The following is an 18,614-nucleotide window of genomic DNA, read 5'->3' on the forward strand; positions in this document are numbered from 1 at the left end:
GTTTCCAGGGATGTTAGAGCCTCTTATGTAGATTGGAAGCTGGGCAGATGAATCTGGCTTTAATGTTGGAAGTTTATGGACACAGGGACACACCCACCCACTGCTAGGCCTCCACCATCATGCTTTAGTATTTCCTATGTACACATAGTAATTGTCCAGTTACATGATCTGCAGCTGTACTTTTTTTCTGTGGAGTGGAGGTCCGCCGCCTGCTGGCACTCCCTGCACAGAGGAGTGAGCGCTCCAGAAGTTCCATTTTAGGAAAAGTAATAATGGAAGGGATTTGAGAGATCTCCTTTTAAAGGACGCAATTACACTGAAATTCAGTGCAGTTAAGTGTCTTGACAAAGGCACACAGCTGGTAAGGAGGCTGGGATGGAACGTAAAGCCAAGTTTCCTAATTTTAAATGCTTTGTTCTTTCTATTCTGCCACCCTTAATGATTCTATACCGGAAAAAAGTACTGTGTATTTGGCCATGAATAAAAAGAGCCAGTTTGTATTACATTAAAAACCTACAAGAATTATCATATGATGATTCATATGCCATTTCAGAGCTGCTATTAGAATACAAAGGGATCGAATAAATGGCCACCTTTTTTCCGTGCCCTGACTTACACCCTTTGAGAGAAAACTCTCAGGATGAGGGATGGAAGACAGAAATAACGACTTGACAGAAATGTCACCATTTTTTATGGACAAGCAAATACAACTTATTCTATATATGTCCTCAAGTAAGAAGACATGACAGCATCCTTTGTAACATGTAATTCATCCTAATTTCAGCTGGTAAGCAGAGTGGCCATCTGCATTATCTAACTGCCTTTTTATAAAAGAAAAAGAAAATTTTAGAATTATTTACTACAGGAAGTAGTTTTGTAACTTGGAGCTTGACACCTGCCAAAGTTAGGCTCTTACTTTCTCAGGGAAACCAGAGATGGGACTCTATCTTCCTTAATATTTGCATTTCCAAAGAGAAACCCTCCTGAGTTGTGCAGACATGGGGCCAGAGACTAGTTTGCCATTTTAAAGGATTTACATACATCTCAAAGGGGGCAGAGAGAGGATTTATGACAGGGTTCTACAGTAAATGCTCTCAGAAAATGAAAAAGAAGGCAGTCTCTTTGCCTTAATTCACCTGGGAAAATCAAATTTTTTCCCTCCTTCCTTTTTTTGAGATGGAGTCTCACTTTGTTGCTCTTGGTAAAATGCTGTGGTATCAGCTCACAGCAACTTCAAACTCTTGCCTCAGTTTTTCATTTCAAGAGTAGAGACAGGGTTTCACTCTTGCTCAGGCTGGTCATAAACTCGTGAGCTCAAGTGATCCACCTGCTTCAGCCTCCGGACTGCTAGGATTACATGTGTGAGCCATCATACCTGGCCTCAATTTTTTTCTTGATTTTTATTTGTCCTTATTCCAGAAAGGAACACTACTTGAGCTATGACTTCACAGCTCTTTTAGCAAAACAGAAGGAACAAAGGTGACACCGGAAGGTGATTGACAAAGCATTTCCATGGTGCCCAAGGAGCATCTCTGATGTTCCTTTTAGATGTGTTTGTTTTCACTTACCTATGATATTAATGTTATGCTTTGGGTTAAAAGAATATTCACATTAGCTTTCCTAAGTGCACAGAAACATGTGTTTGAATCCAGGAAATTGATGCTAACTCTCCCAAGAGGTTGGTCACTTTCTTGCGCTAACTTAGCTGAGCCAGTCAGTTCATCCATCATGCAACAAGTCTTCTGGGACCCTCCTGTAGGGCCAGCACAGCCTGGACACTGTGGAATAGGGGACGCATGAGCTCAGTGAAGCTCTTAGAGTGTAGTTACTGTCCTCACCAACCCCAGGTTCCAGGGCAACAATGAAAGAGGGTCCAGGCAAGGAGCTGATGCCAAAGTGAATAGGAAAACAGCATTTAAATTCATCCCTTAAAAGATATTACGATTTCTTAGCAAATCTGTGCCTTTCTGCTTTCCTAATAGATGTTTTAGAGCTCACAAATGACTGTATTACTTAGCATAGGAAGTTTTATCTTAACCGGGTACAAAGGCCTATCTGCTGGAACATCTGTGGCTGAGCTGTTACCCCTGGGTTGGCTCAGATGTCCTGGCCATGTAACAGGTTATACAGCATCTTCTTTGCAGAAACCTGATTTATTTATTTGAAAGTCAGCCTCCCTTACTGAGGCCAGAGGCTGGATGACTCAGCTGATTGAGGCCTTAGCTTTGTGGCTGGGGCTTATTGGTGAGCTCTGCATTGGGGCAGCCTGGGAAAGACCTGAGCATTAGTGGTGCCTTTAGTGCGGGTTAATTTTGCACCTTTGAAACCGTCTGGATGCCTGTTAGGATGCGGGCTGCTCTTCAGGTCTTCCTAGGATGCTGCCTTTGCCAGTTCAGGCTGCTGTAACAAGTATAGACTGAGAGGCTTAAATAACAGAAATTTATTGTTATTTTATTATTGTTATCCTCGTAGTTCTGGAGGCTGGACGTCTGAGGTCATGGTTGAGTTTCAGTGAAGGCCTCCTCCTTGGCTTGCAGATGGCTGCCTTCTGCTGTGTCCTCATGTGGGGGAGAGTGAGTTCCAGTCACCTCCTCTTCTTATAGAACATTCATCCCACTGTGGGGGCCTCACCTTCATTGCCTCACCAATACCTAATCACCTCCCAAAGGCCCCACTTGCAGAGACCTCTCTTACACCAGTCCCCATGGGGGAGCTAGAAGCCATGATGCTCAAGCAGCTTTATGGAGAAGTCAGCGTGAAAGGAAGCGGAGCTATGTGAGTGAGTCCTGGAGGCAGACTGTCCAACCCCAGTCGGGTGGCTCTGCAGTGGTCCCCAGTCAGGTGGCTCTGCGTTGGTCATCACCATGTCTGCGAAAGCCTGTGTCAGAGCCACCCTGCTGGGCGGCTTCTGGGTACAGGACACAAGAAAATGTGGAATAATAAATATGTATTATTTAAGCTGCTAAGTTTCAAGATAGACGTTTGGAGCAATAGGTAACTGAAACTGTGTTTCTACCAGTGAGACTGGGAAACCCCATTAAAACTCAGGACCTCTAGGAGAGTTCTCAGAACAGAAATGCCTCAGGAGAAGGAAGGAATTAATCCTCAGAATAAGGCTGTGCTGGATGTTGAACAATGTTAACATTAAGCCTCAGAAGGACCAAACTAATCTTCAGTAACTTAACTGCATCTTAGAACAAAGCACAACAGTATTTAAAGGAATGTAATAAAATGTAGCCACCAGCAGTTACAGTGTCCAGTGTCCAAACAGAAATGCTGGGCTTTTGGAGGAGGAGGATAGAGTTACCCATAATGTGGAGAAAAATCAGGCAATGTAAACAGACACAGAAATGACATTTATGATACATTTGTATTACTAGACAAGGATTTTTTTTTTTTTTGAGACGGAGTCTCACTTCGTTGCCCTGGATAGAGTGTCAGTGGCATCATAGCTTATAGCTCAAACTCTTGGGCTCAAGCGATCCTCTTGCCCCTGAGCCTCCTGAGTAGCTAGGTCTACAGGTGCCTGCCAAAATGCCTGGCTATTTTTTAGAGAGGGGGTCTCGTTCTTGCTTAGGCTGGTCTTGAACTCCTGAACTCAAGCAATCCACCCACCTTGGCCTCCCAGAATGCTAGGATTATAGGCATGAGCCATTGTGCCTGGCCTAGGAGAAAAGGATGTTAAACAGTTTATATGGATATTCATACTGATAATGACATTAAATGTAAACCCTTTTTTATTAGTCAGGGTTCTCTAGAAAAAAAGAACCAATAGAATAGATACAGATATGTAAGAGGGGATTTATTGTGAGAATTTTGGCTCACACGATTATGGAGGCTGAGAAGGGCCACGTTACGCCATCTGAAAGCTGGACAGGCAGGAAAGCCAGGAGTGCAGTGCAGTCTAAGTCCAAAGTCTTGAGAACGGGGACTTCTGATGTCCAAGGATGGGAGAAAAAGGGTGTCCCGCTACAGAAGAGAGAGTGAATTTGCCTTTTTCTCTGCCTTTTTGTTCTCTCTGGGCCCTCCATTGATTGGGTAGAGCCTGTCCACGGTAGCTGATAATGGATCTTCTTACTCAAGTCCCCTGACCTAGATGCCAATATCTTCCGGAAGCACCTTCACAGACATACCCAGAAATAATGCTTTACTAGCTGTCTGGGTATCCCTTAACCAATCCAGTTCACACCTAAAACTAACCATGACCCCCTGTAATTAAAACTCAGAAATTTTCAGATTGGATAAGAAAAGAATACCCAACTATGCGTGTTCAACAGGAAACTCACTTTAAACATAAACACAGGTTAAAAGTAAACAGAATGCAAAGAGATAGACAATGCTAACACTCATCAAAAGAAAGCTGGAGTAGCTGCATTAATATCACACAAAATAGATTTCAGAGCAAGTGATATTAGCAAGGACAAAGAGGGCCAGTTCTCTGGGTGGACATTGTGATCCTGGATGTGCATTGCCTTAATAACAGAGCTGCAAAAGTCATAACATGGAGACATGGAGTGACCTGGGAAGGGAAACGCTTTCTCTACTGAGAGTAACCTTTTCTGCTAGGTCCACACTGCTGCTGGGCACTGCTTTATTTCATGCAGGCAAAAAAATGTCTTGTTCTCAGCGATTGATACAAGGTTAAATTTGGGCACAGAAAATTAGACGCCATCTTCCCAAAGATGCTAGTAACCAGAAATAACAAGTGAAAACCCAGCAAGAAGACTTGGGCGAACCAGAGGAAGCAGGAAACGAGAGCCACTTAGCCATATGTACCCAGCAGTCACTCAACAGAGGCATCAAGTTGTGCGTTTGCTCAAGCAGTTCTCAGAATTTCTTCCCATCGTGATCAGAAATCCTACACCAGTTTGCTTATTCTCCATTTGGGCACAAGATAGATCTTTCTCAAGCCAAGGAGGAGTCAGGCCTGACCACTGGCAGGATGACCTTCCCAGCCATGCAAATGGGAGCTCCAGTGAAGTCCCCCTGGATTACGGAACTAACACACAGCCCTAAGGCTCAGCATGCCCATAGGAGTGTCCCGGAGCCCTGGAGTCCTGCCCCAGCTATGTCCCCAACTTGCAGGGTGAACCTCTGTAGAATGTGAGGGTAGGCCTGGTCACGTTCAACTTCGATAGACATTGGGGACAAAACGAAAATTCTGCGAATGATGTCCTATGTCCACAGGTGATTTTCTGAAGCTTGAACTGTCAGAATTCAAGACCACCTGCTTAATGGAAGTCTAGTAACCTCATTTGCAGGTGTGGCAGAATCACTGGTTGGTAGTTCTACTAACTGCTTAAGGAGCTGTGATCCTCCATAAAAGCAATATTGTTTGGCAACTGCAACAAAATGAACTGTGGAAACTGGTTCCAAAAGATATTGCTCTTTCCTTCATCAGTGATAAATGTATGCAGTGAATGAGTGGGGAGAGCTGCAACTGGTAAAGTGACACAGATATTTTGTTGGTTGTCTGGATTCCAATATAATAACTCATTTAATCCCCTCCCACAGACCCGCTGAGATGGGCAAAGTTAACAACTGAGGAAGCTGAGTCTTAGACAATACCCAGCCTCCTGGCTGAGCTGGACTTGGATTCAGACCTGTCAGATTTTGAACCTCAGACTACATGTGTCAAACCAGATTACCTATTATTAATGAATGTACTAGAATAGTGATTTTCAACTGGTATGTTGCAGCACACTGGTATGCCATGAAAAGTTTTAAAGACCATTGATTAAATTATCTTCAAATGAAGTTCAAAGCACAGTAAGTATATTCTTTTTTCACTTTTCTTTTGACCAACATAATTTCAGTGTGCTGTGGAAGTTTAACTACAGGTTCAAGTGTGCTGTGAGATGAAAAAGGTTGAAAAACACTGTACTAGAATAAGGTCATGCTCTTAAAGGAGATGACAAAATCCACAAAGGCTTTGGGCAAATAATCTGAGCCTTCCATCAGCGGCCTCCATGGACCGACTGGGTTTGGTGCTGCACAAGTGTCCTTGGTGCTGAGTTAAACCACAGGCAAGAGATCCTCACGGGCCTCTGGGGAAAGGAAAAGCAAACTGCTGAGCTCAGCTGGTGTTCAGAATTCAAGTTTGAGGATGGGCTTGGCAATTTTTTCCCCTTAGGAAAAAGCAAAATGCGATACCATCTTCCTCTACAAAGTAGGGGGTAACAAAGAGCGTGTTTTGTGAGTGACTCTAAATCCTCTCTGTGCCTTCCCTTCCTTCTCCAGACTGTGGGGGACTGATGGCAGCACCTACCCCACAGGATTGTGAGGAAAGAGTGAGGAGGGCTTAGAACATGTCTGGCTTAATAGCAAACAGTATCTAAGCGTTAGCTGTCACTATCGCTGTGATTATTATGTCCTTCACCCCTCTGGGCCTCAGTTTTCCTGTCTATAAAGGGGGACTCTTCAGGATTTTTACTGTCTGTGAACTCTACTTAATATCCCATCTGTGTAGCTGTTTTCTCAGTGCTGGGGTGTGTGAGATGGGAGACGCGCTGCTCACGACTGTGACAGGCCCCACGCTTGTTCCGCCAGGTCACAGTGACTCAGAGGATTGACTCCAGGGGTGAGGGGGTGGTTCTCTTTGTTCCTCCTGGGATTGGGCCCCAGGGTAACAGTCCCAACTCCCCAGCATAGCAGCCCCTGTTTCTAAGGGGTGCCATTCTCTCCCCCATTTCTGGTTATGTCGAGGTTCTTTGCTGCTGCCTTCCTGGCACCATGGTCTTTGCCTCCTTTCGGCTTCTTCACTGCCCTCTGTCCTAGGCTGGCTCTTTATGAGTCTTTGCCATCTGCTAGAGTGAAAAGGGTGCCTGATCACAGGGTGAGATGGGCATGGGACCTACTGTGACTGCCCCCTGCCCCACCCACCAGAGGCCAGCGCCCCTTCCTTCTGCCGCTGGGTGCACCAGACGGCTGGGCACCTGCTGTTGGCTGGCCCTTTGTTCATTCCGCTCTGCGACACCTGGCCCAGATTTGCCTGGGCTGGTGCCTGCTTGGGGACTGGGCAGGTCAAACCCTGCATCAGTGTACCCCCCCCTTCACTCACAGCAAGCCTGAGCACTGTGATGGTTTTTATGTAATTCCCACCTCAGACAGTGCATTCCCTGAGGACGGACACCGGGTCTGGGCCACTCCCCTGGGGAGCCCTCAGTGCTCCTCAGAGGCCTTGCCGTGCTGAGTGAAGGTGCAGGGCAGGAGTGAGCAGGAAGTGGTGGTGGCCGATCCTACTAGAGACAGTGTGACATGTGGCCTACTGGGCATGGTGACGGCACAGGGGCTATGGTGAGCCCACATCTCTGTGCCCCGGGCCTGTCCTTTCAACACTCTGGGTTGTCGGGGCATTTCCTCGTCTTGCTGCTGCACTGCGTGTACATATCTTGTGCATCCTGACTGCCCAGAGGGCCCTAGTGCTGCTTAATGGATGTTGGGACAAACTGCAGTGGTATGGCCGCCACTATCCCACTTGTGACCATGAGTCCACCTGTTGCCTTTATCCCCTCCTGGATGCCTCAGCTCTAACCTGTGAGTCCTACCTGAATTGGGGGCTGCCGGTGAAGAGCAGGGCTCTGGGGGCTGTGGCCATTTCCAGGCTGTCCCTCGCGGCCGCTTCTGTTGCCCAGCCCACTCTGAGGCATCGGTATATGTCATTCTATTTTGTTGGAGAAAATCTGTGACTTTGTCTCTGGGAAGTTGATTCAGAAACATGGCCTGAGGGTCCCCACCTACAGGAGGGCTAAGGCAGGCGGTTGAGGGCCCAGGACAGCCCTAGGAGTGACTGTCCAAAGCCTCTGTGCTGTATTCCTGAGGTTCACTGTCCTTGGGCTACCCTTCCCCATCTCCCCCTCTCCCTGTGGAGTCCAGGGCCCTCTGTCCCTGTCTCTTCTCCCATGAAACTTGCCCTGGTCAGCACATTCAGGGCCCCATTCCATATCAGGCAGGCCTCTAGGCTGCACTGTTCCCTGCCCCGAAGATGGCAAAGTGGCCCCTGGTGCTGCCCTTGAGGAGGTCACCTCATTAGAGATCTCCAGCCAAGGCCTGGCCTTAGACCCTGAGGTTCACCCCCCCACCACCAGAAGCCCCAACACTAGTGCTAGGGGCAAAGGGCAAGAATTCATTGTCCTTTCTTTGAGATCCTTTCTGCCAAGGCTTTTGCAGTGCTACCACCCATGGCACTCCTCAGCATGGTGGGCAGCTCATGGGCTCCTCCTGCCTCAGGCATTCCAGGCTGGCAGCAGAGCCCTGTGTCACCGTACAGATGCTTGATCTGGAAAACTTCCTGGGATTGTCACCAGCTGAAAGGAGGGAGGTTTCAGTTAGACAAGAGTGGTAGATACTATTCTCATCGCTTTGGTGGGCAGAGAAAAGTTTCTGACACTGGAGTTTTCATTCTTCATTCCTAGGGAGAATGGCTCTCAGCAAGACAGAGCCTTTGTTCTTGGAGGAGGGACAGCTCGGATGAAGGTGCAGTGTGGGCACTCTGAACCACGGCTGGGCTAAGCAGTGAACAGACCCTTCTGGGAATGGCCACTCCTCAAAGTATGGGATTTTAGAATTGAAAAGCCTTTCAACTTGGCCGTGGTGCCAAGTGTTTGATAGGGTGATGGTCTTTTTCATCCTCAAAGTGAGAGTGTCCACACCATTTCCCAGACTGTGGCACAGTCTCTAGAATGGAGGATGCTGTGCTGCTTTGCTCAGGCATCAGGAAGTCCCTCCTTCCTCCTCCAGCCAGCTGAGTAAGATCCCTGGGGCTCCTTCTCCTCTTCTGAGTTGGGTTGAGCACAGCAGGTCCTGGGATTGGCCAAGGGGATCACCTCAGCTCTCCTGGCTGAGTCATTGCTCAGTCACTGCCTGGTTCAGGACAGCACAGCATAGAGCCCTCCCAGGGGGGACTCCAGACAGTTCTGGATCAAAAACTCTAGGGCTTTGAAGAATCCCCTTTACTTTACATTCTGGAGTAAAATGTGTCCTAGGGAGTGTTTTCTTCTCACTGATCCTTTGGAAAAAAAATTTCCTCTGGTGTCTGGCACTCCCCAAGGTAGCTGGCGATGCCAGGCAGGGGCAGGACCTAACTTGCTCTGAATCCAGCCAGACCACTGTTCATCAGAGCCACCCCAGTCTTGCTCTGCCCTCAGATTCATCATGTTTAGAATGAGGGCCTAGAGCTGGGTTATCCTATACCTGTAGACCTTGTCTCCAAATTTGAATAATTTGGCTTATTTCAAACAAAGGCTAAACTTAAGGGGCTTGAATTAGGACTTTACTTCCTGGGATTTGCTGCTGAGGCCAGACCTTTGCTGGGGGTGCTGGGAATGCTGGGAGAAACCTCCTCCTGGGCCCTGGAACCTCAGTAATTTGTGGGCAGCAAGGATGCACACACTATATTGGTCTCTGCGGAAGTATGTCACCTATAAATGGCAAGATATCCTTGTGTCGCCCCCACCTCTTCAATGTCTGCATGGAAGGTGGTTGCCAGCTCTCCCTGGGATATGGTGGGTAGACAGAGCCATATCACCTGGGCAAAACTCCCCAAGCAGCTGTCCCCAAATGTCTTGTCTAGAGCTGGCCAGAACACAGCCTTCAGTCCACTGAGCCTGGTCCAAACCCTGCCTCAGTGCCCCCTCCAACCCTGCACATTCTCTCGCCCATCCTGGGCCCCAGGACACTCCCCTTCCCTTCTCTCTCTGATCACATGCCCCCACCTGCTCCATTAAGACTGTGGGTTTCACCTCGGAAATCTTTTAATTTAGAGATGGGGTATAGCTGTTTGTCACCCCTGCTGGAGGGCAGTGGTGACCACAAGCCTCCACAATCTACCCAGAGTCTTTCCACTTCTTGCCAAGCACCCTGGGTTTCTGCTGGTCCTGTCTCACCTGTCTGCTGCTTTCACGCTGACAGTCTATTTTCCATATAGCAAAGCAGTGATTTTTTAAAAAAAGGTAAATTAGATCATGTAATTCAGGTTCAAAACCTTTCATAGAATGATAACTCCTTGCCTTTTATTAAAGGACCCTAAATATTTGGCCTCTGCCAGCCCTCCAGCTCCCCAGGTCACCACCCTCAGGACCTTTGCATTGCTGTTTCTGCTCTCCACAGCTCTGCCTGCCCTCTCCCCCACTCTTTGTATGCCTCCAGTGTTTCTTGTCCTTTAGGGTTTCAGCTCCTATGTGCCATCCTCTGATCTAAACCATTGCACCCTCAGATGTCGTGTAGCTCATTATCGATTTGTCCCTTGCCTCCCTGCGAGGATCCCAGGGAGAGAGGGTCCCTCTGGTTCAGAGCCACCCTTCCAGTGTCTGAAACGGGGCCTGACGGAAGCAGGAGTGCGGGCTCTGATCGTCCCAGCAAAGGACAGGGGTGGCCCAGCATTGAGAAACTGACTGTAAATCCCAATATGGTCAACACAGCTGCCGCTTTATGGTTGAAATGAGGCCAGGGATTAGGATGGGCAGGGATGGGCTGGGCCAGCTGCCGGTGAAGAGCAGGGCTCTGGGGGCTGTGGCCATTTCCAGGCTGTCCCTCGCGGCCGCTTCTGCCGCCCAGCCCACTCTGAGGCATCGGTGTATGTCATTCTATTTCGTTGGAGAAAATCTATGACTTTGTCTCTGGGAAGTTGATTCAGAAACATGGCCTGAGGGTCCCCACCTACAGGAGAGCTAAGGCAGGCGGTTGGGGGCGAGCTGGCTGACGCGGCGGCTGGCCTTGAAAGCGGCCTGGTCCCCCGCGCTTCGCGAAGTCCCCTCACGGCGCCCCAGCACCGCCCTCGCCCCGCCCCCCGCCCCGCCCCGCGCGGCCCCGGCCTCGCCCCCGGAGCCCGGGAGGCCCTGACAGCCGGCGGCCGGCTGGGTGTTTGCATACAAAGGCAGCCACACGCGCCGCGCGGGTAGGTGAGTAGCAGTTGCCGGGCTCTGGTAGGCGGCCTCCTCTGCGGGTGCCCAGCGAGCGGATCCCGGCTCATCGCTGAGCTGGGGGCGCAGGGGAGCTGGGGCGCGTGGTGGGGCCGAGGCTGGGCCGGGGACCCGTAGACCGATCGCTGAGCTGGGTCCCCGCCGCACTTTCCCGGGCCCTGGTTCAGGGGAGGGAGGCGGAGAAACAGGATGCTCGCGCGGCCCTCCGGGCCTTGCTGTGGTTTCACGCTTAGATACATTTTGGGCCCGGCTAGATAGAGTTAGCTTCCTGGGGTGCGCCGAGGAGGCTGCCTGCGGAGCCCCCAGGAGGGCGGGGGCGAGCTCCAGCCGGGGAGTACCGGCGGATTGTAGCGGCAGCCATCAGCCTCTGCTTGCACCTGGGACTTGGACGAAAATCTTTCTGGGAGTTAGGATCGTAGCTTTGCTGTTGAGGAAACCAAGACTCAGGGAGGTTGACCTACCTGCCCAAGGTCACACAGCTGCTAGGTGTGAGGGGTGGCTGAGCCCAGGTTGGAATCCGGCTCTCAGATTACAAATCTCCTGGGCCAGGCCTCTCTACATCTCCCCGCAGCCCAGGGGGTGCTAGGCCTAGTTAGTTCCCTCAGCTGCTCCTGGAAATAATTTTATAACGGGGAAGGCCAGGAAAATAATAGGCCGGAAAGTCAAGTTTTGGAAGTAACTTGAAGCCATGGAGCTGTTATAGAACAGGTGACTGACTGTTAATTTGCATTGGAGAAAGCAAGTGTCAACCCTATTTTTGACCAGCAAGCAGGAAACTTGAACTAGAGCAATCGTCAGGAAGTTAATTTGGAGAGTTTTCAGAACATGGAAGTTTTCCCCAGGATAGTACAAGTGTTTTGGAAAAATGGGCTTGTAATAATTTTTTAATTGGGATGGTGGTGGTACGGTTGTATAGCGGTGGTCATTGTGAGTATATGTATGCTAGGCCCATAATTTAGGTTTTGTGAATGAAAGTAAGCAGTGGAAGCGTGTATAGTAATTGAGAAATAGAACCATCAGCCCCCCCACCCCAAATGTTGGAAGATCTAAGAGTGTGATTTATGGTTCTTTATTTTTACGATCTTTCACATTTGTTGACCCTTGTTTTATTATTATGCATTTTTGTGTATGGATGTGTGTTTTTTGGCCTTGATCCCTGTTTGTATGTGGGACCATATGGTATAGGGGAGCCAGGTCGGGACAGAGCCCTGGACTCAGTGTGCTAGGAGGTTTGGGCTCTGACTCAGGCTCTGTCTGAGCTGCTTTTGGGATCCTGTGCAAGTTGTCAGCAGTCTCATCACTTTAGAGAAGAACAGGTCTGCAAGGGGTGAACCTGATGAATCTGCTGCATAGGGGAGCACCTGGGTGTTCAGGTGAGAGACTGTGGGGGTTCCTGGTTGCAGGGGAGACCTTGGAAGTGGCTAAAGAGGAGTCCACCCTGGATGGGGTAGTGATGGCAGGCCCAGCCTGGCCAGAAGGAAGGCTGTGCATCCTGCTCACGTGGTCAGGTGCATGCAGGGCATGGGATCTGAGGGAAGAGGGAGGGTAATGAGACAGAAAGATATTTTGGAGGGTCCCAAAGCCACTAACCATGGCCTGAGAGGTGCCAAGGCCAGTGCCGAGCGCTTGGGCTCTGTAGTAACTTACACTGACCCCTTGCAGCTGTTTCACTTGGGCCAAAGACTTTGTTTCTCTGAGCTTTAGTTTCCTCATCTATAAAGTGAAGAGATTATTATCCCCATTCACAGGATTGTTATAAAAATTAACAAAAGGACATGATACGGGTCAGTGAACCATTGTGGTGGTTATTATTTTAAGGGAGAATCACTGACGTTGGGACAGCCCCCGCTGACATTGGCCTCTGGTCGGGAGGTCATCACTGTGGGCACCCATTCCTCCTTCCTGCTACCCCTATCCGACTGCATTGGGCTTTCCTGGACCCTTTCCTTTCTGAGTTCAAGGTCTAAGGGTATCTAAGTGAGATTAATTGACAGGGTAAATGTGCAGGAGGGGATGGTTGAGGAATACAGGTGACTTGCCTGTGGGGTGGGTTTCCGTCAACGGTGGTGGCTTTTGGAGAATTTTGAGAGATACTCAGAAGGTGGTGACCCAACCAGGACACTGAGGTTGATGGTTTTCCTTGTTTACACTTGGACTTTCTCAGTGGTAACCCAGGAGCAGGAATCTGGAGGTGTTGAGAATATAGTTGGGAAGACCCTGGAACTGCCCTCTGCCAGCACTGAAGTGGGTTCCTTGGGAAGGGCAAAGTCATGATGTTTGCGCTGATTGGACCCCAGTTTGCCGGCAGATTGTATAGTAAGCCTGCTGGCTTAAAATCACATGGGGTTTTCGGGAAAAACAAAAGTCAGACAAATCCCAAATAAGACCTTCAATGACTTTACAGATTCTTAATTTACAAAAGTCATCCAGTGCCTACTAGTTGAAAGGTTAGCTTCCTAAGCTGGGTCTGGCCAGTGAGGGGCCTGTGCCTGCTTTTGTGACTGTAGGGAGCACCCTGGCACTGGCCTGATCGGAGGCTTTGCCAGCTCCCTGAAGGGGAGTCCCTGCCCCCCACGTGGTCCTGGCCTTGCTGGGGTCAGGGGCATGTGCTCCTCCTTCCCGTGGCCTCCCTTCCTCTTCCTCTTCCCATCTTTTATTTAACAAACAAGCCCCGACTGCCAGCTGGGGTTAGGGCTGGAGTGTGTGTGCAGGATGTGCAGGCTGGAATATTTTGAGCAGTGGGTCAAATTTCTGCCCACAGTGAACTCTGGGTTCAGGTCTAGGCCAGCGCCTTTCACACGAGACTCACAGTCACTGCTGGGTGTTGGTCTCCACGCAGTCTTGCTTGCTGAGGGGTGTCAGGGCAGCTTGTTCCGTGTCTACTCCCAGCTGAGAGAAGCCCACAGTGGTTATACCCCGGTGGTCACGGCTGCACATCGTAATGGATCTCTCAACCACCAACCAAATTTTGTGATTCTTGCAACAACTTAGAATTTTTGGCTGTTGCTGAATGTTGGGGCTTTTCCAGAAAAAGCTATAGGCCATTAGACAGACCCTCTGCTCTGTGTGGGCTGCCTGTTTGCTCCCGAGTGTGAGGACATTTTGCACTGGTTCACGAGGCTGACCACAGATCAGGCAGCGCTGTGTCCCGGGGCCTTGCTGCTGGCCCCTCTCTTCCTGTCCCCTCGCACATGTGACGTTTTCCTCTGCATTCAAGGATCTTACTAGGCTGTAGGTCTTTTGTTTATACAAGACAGAAAACAAGCAACAAGGGTTGTAGGGTAACAGGGCACCACAGCCTAACAAGGTACATGCCCAGACAGCTGTTTTTGGCAAAAGAATTTCCAGCCAGTGGACTCCATGCCATCTGAGAACAGCACCCAATGTTGGGGTGGCCTCTTTTGCTTAAGATTTTGGGCAAAGGATAATACAGTTATTATCTCCCTGGTGCAAAGTTAATAGAGCCTTCTGCTATTTCTGTATTCATTTTAACCGGTAAGACTCTTCGCCTCAGTACAATTTAAATGGGTGATACAAGCAAAGCACTCAGGCAAGAGACTTCCTTCAGAGTCTGGTTTTGTCTTGGAGCCATTTGTGACCACAGGGTTAGCACCTGGTTTCATCTGGTCCGTGCAGGTCGAAAGACACTTTACACATACCACCACCTCACAAGGGTCCTGTGAATGGGAGCTGCCGACATTATCCCATTTTGTGGATGTGAAACTGAAGATGCAGAGAGGTTAGTAACTCGCCCATAGTCATGGAGGTGGGTCCAGGATGTGAATATCTCCAGAGCTGGCACAGAGCTGAGCGGTACTGTCTCCCAATAGCTCGTGTTTGGCCCTCTACTAATTGCTGGGGTGGGGGACACATAGATGTAAAAGTCACTGGAGAGCATTCTTTTTGACCATGACACAGGTGTGGACAGAGGGCTCTTGTGGGTGTGCAGAGACAGCCTGAGATTGGGTCTTCCAAGGAAAAAAGGCCAGTCGTCAATGAACAAGCTACGTAATTCAGAGCCACAGGATCGGCGTCTAAGCCTTGGACTATTTGGCTGAACACAGTGGTGTCTCTGTATCTTAGATGTTTGTATGCTGTTCTGTCCAGGCCACTTGTATTTCTTGGCAGGAACCTGAGAACACTCATCACCTGGGATTATAATATCTGCACATTGCAAAATCCTAGCCCTGAAGGAGCTGAGCGGTCACCCATCTGACCTTCTGGCCAAAGCGGGAGGCTCCCCAGGACCCTGTGTGGTCTCTGGAGTCTCAATGATGGGGAGACCCTGAGAATGAGTTTCCTATCCTTTCCTCTTAGTTTTCTGAGATTTTAAAAAAGTGATGGTAAATTAATACACATGTGAAAAGCAAAAGCCAGAAACCAACACTATGGGAAATATTTATGATTTAAAGTGAAGGTTTCCTCCTCTCTTTCCAAAGGCCTGGTCCCCAGGGCTGAGCCCTGTGAGCCTCATTTGGTGTATAGCTTGTTCCAGAATTTTTTTGCATATATAAAAATAGATATGTAAGTGTAATTATTAAAAAAGGATTCACAGGCCAGGTGTGGTGGCTCTCACCTATAATCCCAGCACTTTGGGAGGATCACTTGAGGCCAAGAGTTTATGTTTTAAATTTCAGATGTTTTTTATTCAAACGTTCTCAAGGGAAATAAAACAGAAAAGCTAACAATCTGATCAGATGTACAGTTCAAAAATGTCTTTTGGCATTTAACAACAAGTCCTAGGAAAGAAAACTACGGAGTTATCTAGAACTGGACAAATAAATTACCACTGGCAAGTTGTGGTTCTAGTAAAACAAAAATAAAAAATTAACTCGCTTAATCAGATAGACATCTCTATGATCTTTTTTTCAATCTGTACAAAAGGTCTTTTTTTATAAATTATTTTTTTTTATAATTTAATGGCTGTCTCCTATGTGATGTTTTTAATAACCGAGGCTAGGAGTTTGAGAGCAGCCTGGGCAACATAATGAGACCCTGTTTCTAAAAAAAAAAAAAAAAAAGTGTGGTGGTGTGCACCTGTTATCCCAACTAGTAGGAGGCTGTGGCAGGAGCAGGGCTTGAACCCAGGAGTTTGAGGTTACAGTGATCTGTGATCACGCTACTGTACTCCAACCCAGGAGACCCAGTGGGACCCTCTCTCTAAAAATAAAAGTTCATATTATAAGAGTTCATATTTTTGTGCCTTTTTGCATTCACTGTGTACATTTTTATATTATATTCATGCAACTACCTCTCTCCCCATTTTACTAACAGCCTCATAATATTCTATTGCATGGTGCGGATGCTCTGTAATTTATTAAGCCAGAATTGTATAGATTCTCAAGTTATTTCCGATTTTCTCTATTACAATCAGTGTTTGCATTGCTGTCTCTGTGCATGGATCTTACTATATCCCTTATTTGTAGGACCAACTAGCTCCCAGCAGTAGAGCGGCTAGAGTTTGCTAACATGTGCCCAGAGGGTGACATTGCCACAGTGCTTACCCTGGCTTGTGACACCACCAGCAGTGAGAGATGAGTGTTTTTCTCACTGTCACCAATCCTGCATTTTTACCAAATGCTTTGATTTTGGACCATCGGAAAGCCCTCCTTTAATTTGCATATCTTTAATTATGAATGGGATTAAATATCTTCTGCATCATTGGCCACATGGATTTCTTTCCTGTGAATACTTTCTTTATATATTTTGCTCATTTTTTTTCTTTTGGGTTGGTCTCAGGCCATTTTAAAGTAAACTTTATCTTCTAGAGGTAGATGACTTTGGCAAAAAGTGTGGGGTTATGAAAGCTGTGGCAGGGGGTTTGAATTTTGGCAGTTCTAACCAAGCAGCATTTCTTGGCAGTCTGTGAAAATTTTGGACTAAATGCAGAAGTTTCTAATGTGACAGGGAGGTAAGAAATCATGAGGCCTTTATCTCTTCACCTTGATGGAGAGTTAGCAGTGCTGCCCTTTCTGGAGTTGGAGGAGAAGCGGGGTAATAAACGATTTTGCACATCTGCTGTGTGCTGGAGTACAGATGGGGATGAGCTCAATTCTGAGTGTGCCCTCCTGTCCTGGGCAGGGCCTTGGGGGAAGAGACACCTTTCCATGCCACCCAGAAGTGTCCTGTAGGGGCTCCATGTCTGTCTCTCGTGCTTCCTGCAGCCAGAGCTTTGGTGGCTTTGTGGCTTTGGTGATGGGGCTCCAGTTCTGGCTGGTTTTGCTGCTGTTTCACTTCTGTTGGGAAGTGTTTGTTCTGAAGTGCTTCTTTCCTTCTGAAAGCTAGAAGGATCTTCTAGCTTTCTAGTGAATTTTCATATTTCGGACAGGAGTGTCCCCTAAAGAACCCAGGCATGGCAAGAAATTCCCTGAATTCCCAAGGATGTTGACGACCTTCTGTTTAAGAAGCTCCTGATGGAACTACCCACCAGTCTGCCAGGCACAGCAGGGCGAGGGCTACCACCCAGGTGGTTTGACTAACAGTCTGCACGACTTTGTCTGCATTACACTGGCTCTAAGCTGGACTTCCTGTTTTGTCATTAATATATAGAAGGAAGCTAAGGGTTTTTATAAATCACTTTCATTTTCATGTAAGTCTTATTAGTATACTGTTTTCAGGATTTCTTAGAAGTTGGCTTTTTTTATTTTTTAAATGTTTTGGATGAAAACTGATGTTTTTCTCATAAACCTCAAGGTGAATGTGATCTTGGCAAGCCCCAGCAGCTGGCTGGGGAGAGGGGAGACCCAGTTGAGAGTGTGTTCAGGCAGGAAGCCATGGTGCTGAGTGGGAGGCCCCAGACAGTCCCTGTGTTACCTGACTGGGAAGCCAACCGTGCCTTCCCTAGAGGAAGGTCACCAAGGGTGGTCAGGTGGCTGTCCTCCCATGGTGGGGACCCCCTGGGAAGTAGCTGGCTCTGTGTCCAGTGCTTTATGTAACCCTGCTGCTGCTGACAGGGACACAGATGGGGCGGGGGCAACCTAGACTGATGGTGGGTTAGCTTTGAAGCAGCAGTAAGCTCCCCGGATGTGCCTTAAACCCACAGAGGCCCCTTAAGCACCTGCTGGGGGCAGGTATGACAACCACAGTGTGCGTTTGTCTCTGTGCACAGTTAGTGTGTTTTGGTAAACTCTTTCCAGGAAATGATGAATCACCCTGATAACAGACTGAATACAGAAGGTTGTTCCAACCTGCTGACGGGTTGCAGGAGGAATGTTGCCCTTGGTAGAGGGCTGTGGTGTCACAGCTCACAGCAACCTCAAACTCTTGGGCTCAAGTGATCCTCTTGCCTCAGCCTCCTGAGTAGCTGGGGCTATAGGTGCCTGCCACAACACCCTGCTAGTTTTTCCATTTTTAGTAGCGATAGGGTCTTGCTCTTGATCAGGCTGATCTTGAACTCCTGAGCTCAGTCAACCCACTCACCTTGGCTTCCCAGAGTGCTGGGATTACAGGCGTGAGCCACCAGGCCCAGAGTGTAATAGAATTTACTTTCTCAGAGCACCGGCTAGGGATAAGTGATGCCAGTGGAGGGTGTTTTTGTTTTGAAGGTGTCACTGAGACCCAGCCCTGAGCTTTGGTTCTGCAGCCTCCTTGTCTGGGAGGTCCTGACAGCATTAAGTCAGACTCAGCATGCACTGTCCAGAGACCTTTTTAGTTGTCATCTTGCCGACAGCTCAGATCTACAGCCCTGTGGGCTTG

General features: G+C 48.5%; 1 protein-coding gene across 11 annotated transcripts in view; it reads left to right on the forward strand.

Annotated features, from left to right (window-relative positions):
* Positions 1–18,614, forward strand: part of LPIN1 (lipin 1) — a 143,676-nt gene that overhangs the window by 57,505 nt on the left and 67,557 nt on the right. The window contains exons 1-2 of one of the 11 annotated variants that reach the window (XM_053587301.1): positions 11,638–12,292; positions 14,556–14,658. The exons of 7 other annotated variants lie outside the window; for them this stretch is intronic. The gene's annotated coding sequence lies outside the window, so the exon portion shown is untranslated. Of the gene's footprint in view, positions 1–10,811; positions 10,899–11,637; positions 12,293–14,555; positions 14,659–18,614 lie in introns of those variants that run through there. 3 more of the 11 variants (XM_053587299.1, XM_053587302.1, XM_053587298.1) reach the window with 3 other exon arrangements.

The sequence above is a fragment of the Nycticebus coucang genome, chromosome 4 (assembly GCF_027406575.1).
Source record: "Nycticebus coucang isolate mNycCou1 chromosome 4, mNycCou1.pri, whole genome shotgun sequence".
Taxonomy (NCBI): Eukaryota; Metazoa; Chordata; class Mammalia; order Primates; family Lorisidae; genus Nycticebus; species Nycticebus coucang.